Raw genomic sequence first — 5,600 nt, forward strand, 5'->3', positions numbered from 1 at the left:
CAAAGCACAGCTGGCTCTTTATTTAAGCAGCACAGCCGAACACATGTTAATTTGTCCCAAACTTTGCAGACAGTCCCCCTAACAGCTTCTGCATACAAATTTAAAGCAGTGACCAGATAAAATATTGAATAAAAGAGAGAACCCAACTGTGATTTGGAAAGTAGTGATTTGTTTTCAAAACATATTTTATATAGTCAATTTTCTTGCTAGGTATCATATGGAATCTTCTAGTATGGTAATGAATAATTTCCATACTAATGAATGATTTGCTAGCTGGAAAGTAAGTGAAGGAAATCTTCCCCCAAACTGACTCTCTTGTTTTGTTTCTCTATACACTTACAATTAGAGTGGGAACAGTCTGGTGTAGCCATACCTGGAGGGGCGTGTGCAAGGAGCCTGCCTCCCCAGTTGCACCATTGTGAAGAGTCTGGGCATAACCTGAGCAGGGATTAGTTGGGTTTAGATGAGGCTGGAGCTGGCCTGTCGTATATTGAGGACTGTGGTGGAATTACAGGCTGTCACTTTAAGAGTGTGTGTGTGGGGGGGATTTACTGGTCCTACGTGCAGGCTATGGCGGTCTATAGGGAAGAGTGAAACCTAGGCAGTCTATAGCCTGCCAGCCTAGAGTGAGGTCGGATGATTTGTTAGTCTCTGCATTAGGGAGCAGCCTGCTTTGCTCTCTCTGTTTTTGGATTCTTGTGTGTTATTGTTCAGTGTACTAAGAAATAAAATAGCGTTATGCTTCAGCAAGAGTGTTTTATGTTTTTATCTAAGTACTTAGTTTGTGTGTTGTGAAACATAGCATAGAGGTGAGGATGGAGCTGGCCCAGTGCAGGGACTGCATACTCTTCAAATGAAGCCCCAGGAGGAATTCTATCTGTCCTGCAGTCAGTGCCATCTTACCTAATGCAGCTCGTGATTTAAATGCCAACATCTGGCCCTTAATGATTAGCTTCTGAGTCAGAGAAAGCATATTCCCCTCACATGGGTGGGTTTGTTGGGTAGATTGGGTCTCACTTCCTGTCTTTCTTTTCCTCCCTTCTGCTTCCCTCCTGTTGCTCATTACACTCACTCCTTGCATCTTTTTTCAGTTTAATTTGTAAACTTTTTTGTGGGAAGGGCTGTTTCTTCCCAAGTCTTTGTATAGCACTTAGATCTGGGGCACTGCAGTACTCCCTTTGGAGCTATGAGCATTCCCCAGGGACCATCAGTATAATGTTTTCATGCTGCAGGAAAATCAGAACCACAGTTTGGGGGTGGGAGTGGTGAAAGGATACAATGGCTCCCATATGTGTAATGATATGAGCTTTTCCCTCTGACATTCCCAATGTCTTATATTGCCACCCCACATTTAGGATTTGTGATTCAGGAGATTTAGCCATTTGTAGGCAGGTTGCAGGCACCTCAAGATTTCAGATTCCTTACCCCAAATAAAAAAATGCTGGCTCCATACCAAAGTTAAAGGATAGTAAATGTCCTTTTCTTGTGTAGATATTTATCTTGAACCCCTCAGCAGGTGTACTGCATTCTTGAATTATATTGGTGTGTTACACATTCAGGACTGTGGAGTATTGCATGACATTTTCCTACTTGTCAGAAGTAAAGTCTGAATAGCTAAATTTCTGTCTCTTCTCCTCAGGCCAAACATAGCACCTCAGTGCAGCAAGAAAATGTTGTACAATCTTCCAGGCCCATTTTACTGATCGTCTCCAGATTGGCTTGAAGGGCCAGCTGCTCCATGGAGGAGAGTGTAATTTGATTTCCAAATTAAGCATTTTTCTCAAAGCAAATTCTATGCATAGAAATGTAATAAATAGGTTTACACAGGATAGATCTTTAAACCCAAGCATGTCTAATACAGAAGCCTTCGCATTTAGGATTGAACGAAGCCTAAAAACATGAAAGGTTATAAGTTGATTTACTTTGTTTTCATTATATTTGTGGAAAATACTTTTTATCTAGTTACTAATTCTGGCTTTCATTAAGATAAATCATATACTGTAAGTTCTCCCGCCCCCAGCAAATTTTCTAGGTGTCATGCTGATGAACAGAGAATATCTGATCTGAAACCACCACTGTATTTTCCTCTGTGCCTGAAGATAAGTAAAGTCATATTTTCAAAAAAATATTTTCTTATAATAGTAAATTTAAAGCTAGGTAATTTTTTTCCAAACACTTAGTCTCATGTTTTAAAAGGACACATTCAACTCCCTGTGAGCTAAATCCATTTGTCTGGGAAGAAAGACACTTTCTTATATAATGGGAAAAAAGTCAGAGAAATTCATCATATGGGCAAAAGTTTTATTGAACTCAGACATGGAAACTGGCTATCTGCGACCTAGTCTCATGCTATTCTTATATAATTCTGATCCTATTTTATCTTTTTTTTTACCCATGGTCTTTCCTTATTTCACTTTTTTTCCCCCATTCTTGATAGTAATAACTCATCAACAATAATAAACAATAAACGGAGCCATTTGTGAAATACCTGTACATAATAACCTGGGCCAGCATTTGCAAAAGAGACTAATGATTTGGGATGCTTCCATTTTTGAGTGTCAAACATAGAACATCTTTAAAGGGGGCTTGGGTCTTTTCAGAGGGTGAGTGCTAGGCACTCTCTGAAATCAGAAGCCTGTCTCAAATTTGGCACCTAAAATCACTATTTATTCTTGAAAATATTGACCCTTTTGTATTGTATTAACGTTTATATTATATTATAATTCGGGAAGAAGGCATATTATTTTTCCCTCCTGGCATATCATCAAGCTTTTTAAATGGTCAGCTAGGGTTCTCCCAGTTCCATGTGCTAGAAAGCTTGTGATTAAAGGTTGTTGGAAAAACTGCAAGAAAACCAAGTTCCATCAGAAAGTGCAGTTCTGTTGAAGAAAGACTTTGCAAAATCAAAATAATTTCATTTCGGAGAATAGCCGGGGAAAAAAGTTCTGACCATTTTGAAATGTTGTGATTTGACATTTTGGAATGAATCATTTAGACTTTTAGTTTTGAAGTGATTTTTTTCCATTTTTAAAAAAATTATATTAGAAGATTAACAGTATAAAAATATACAGATTTGTGGAAGTGAAACGTTTCAATTGATCCCAAACATTTTTTAAAAAATTTCTTTCATGGAGAATTTTGAAATGTTCAGGTTTCGTTCTGAATTGGAATGAGAACAAATTTCAAAATCTCAAAATATTTCATGAAACAGAATTTCCATCCTCCATATAACTCTACTTGTGACTCTTCTAGAATGATCAAGTCCAGCACAAGCTGTGGGTTTCCACACATCATAAAGGGGTAGGAACCAGTGATGAGCTGCCAAATCTTAACAACGGGTTCCCTCCTCACCCCACGAGGGGGTCGTTGCCCACCCCTGCCCCCCAGGTCTCCTGCCCCATCCAACCCCCCCCCGTGTTCCTTGACCCCCCCCCAGCCCCATCCACCCCCCTCCCCTGTCCCCTGACTGCCCCCAGAACCGAGCAGGAGGGTCTCATGGGCCACCATAGTAGGCGCCCACCCCACCCCTCAGAGCCAGAGGCACCTGCCGGGGGGCGAGGTGGGGAGTCCTGGTGGTGCTTACCTAGGGCAGCTCCCAGGAAGCATCCGGCAGGTCCCTATGGCTCCTAGGGGCGGGGGACCATAGCTGGGGGGGGAGCAGGGGGAGCGGCCACTCCCCCACTGATCACATCAAAAGAGGCGCCTTAGGCGCCGACTCCCTGGGTGCTCCGGGGCTGGAGCACCCACGGGGAGAATTTGGTGGGTGCAGAGCACCCACCGGCAGCTCCCCGCCCTTGCCCGGCCCCAGCTCACCTCACCTCCGCTCCTCCTCCTCCCCTGAATGCACCGCTCCGCCCTGCTTCTCCGTGCCTCCCCTCCCCGCTTCCAGTGAATCAGCTGTTCGGCGGGAAGCTTCTCAGCCCGCCCCAGCTTCCCGCGCGAACAGCTGATTCGTGGGAAGCCTGGGGGGCGGAGAAGCGGAGCGGGGCGACGCGTTCAGGGGAGGAGGAGGAGGTGGAGCGGAGGTGAGCTGGGGCTGGGACCGGGTGCGGGGTGGGGAGCTGCCGGTGGGTGCTCTGCACCCAATAAATGTTCCCCTTGGGTGCTCTAGGGCTGGAGCACCCATGGAGTCGGCGCCTAAGGTGCCACTTTTGGCCGGTTAAATTTCGAAGCCCCTTTAGAACCGGTTGTCCCTCGTGGAACAACCGGTTCTAAAAGGGCTTCTAAATTGAACAACTGGTTCTAGCGAACTGATGGGAACTGGCTTCAGCTCACCACTGGTAGGAACAGACTACATTTGAGAACAGGATAATTTTTTCTCAGCTGCCTGTTAAACTGCTAAGAGAGTACATCTGTCAATCTGTGGCAGTCTTCACCTTTTTTTCTGTTTAATGTTTTAGTTTCCATTTTATTTTTGCAACTTTCTCTGATGGGCTGATGGTGCCCATCCACCATCTTCTGACACAATTATAAATAGAGTGTAGATGGGGAGGGCTGTCACTGCCTCACTACACAAAGACTATAGCAGGCATTCAGTTTCTGATGCACAAGGGAATGATCCCCAATAGAAAGCAGAAAGATTCAAAGTTTTGAGATGAGGACTGTGTGCTAAGGAAAGCAATAGAAAGTTGCTGATACAGTGACTCCCTTTGTTAAGGATGTTAGACTGCTCTGAAATCTGTTGAATGGGATTCTCTGAAGCCCATTTCAGAAGCAGGGTCCTGTCACTTAACAAATTATTCTGTCAACCCTAATGGCGGAGCAGATCCAGGGGCATATCACTGGTGCTGGGTGTTAACAGTTGCTTGTCCAGATGGATAAAGCTCTGCCTAAACCCCAGGATTTCCCCAACCTGATGTAGTGGCTAGGCAAAAATAACAGGTAAAGAATAGCATGGTGGGGAGTTTTGAACGACTATCTATAAACAAAGTGTTTATCAGTATTCCCAAGTATTTTATTTTAAAACATAACAAAGCATCTCCTGGAAAGAAATGCTACATCAGTGGAAGGTAATGCTGTTTGATCTTTACTTTGCCTCAGGGGTTTTTACAATGGTAATGAGAGCAGTCATTCATTTCCTAAGGTCTCTACAAGTGAAAAAAAATCATTTATTTAGACAACATCTTGATTATAGCAGTCAAAGGACCTTTGGAGGTGGCAAATTTAATCCCCAGTGCACCCATTAAAAGCTTCAGAGTTTTCTTTAAACACAGAAAGACCTATTTTATCCACAGCTCCCAGTCTGGATGTTCTGGGATTCATCTCACATGCCATGGCTCAAACTCTTTATTGTGGGTGCATCAGGCTTCAGCATTGGCAAGGGCAGGAGCCGGACAATAAGTTCTTCAGTACCATTCATGAAGATTTGCTGTCCTGCCCTACTTCTTGTATGCTTGATGAATCATGTGATATAACTTGCTTGTCCTTATGTTCTGTTCTGTGCTTGGTGATAAAGTAACATTGGGCTCCAACACTGAAATGCAGATTCCAACTCCAGATCACATCTCATCCAAGTCCCATTTGACAGCATCAAACTGCACCAAACTGAGCAAACTCCGGCTGCTTCGCTAGAGGAAAGAGAAGAAATTCACACCTAAGCG

The sequence above is a fragment of the Chelonia mydas genome, chromosome 2 (genome assembly GCF_015237465.2).
Source record: "Chelonia mydas isolate rCheMyd1 chromosome 2, rCheMyd1.pri.v2, whole genome shotgun sequence".
NCBI lineage: Eukaryota > Metazoa > Chordata > Testudines > Cheloniidae > Chelonia > Chelonia mydas.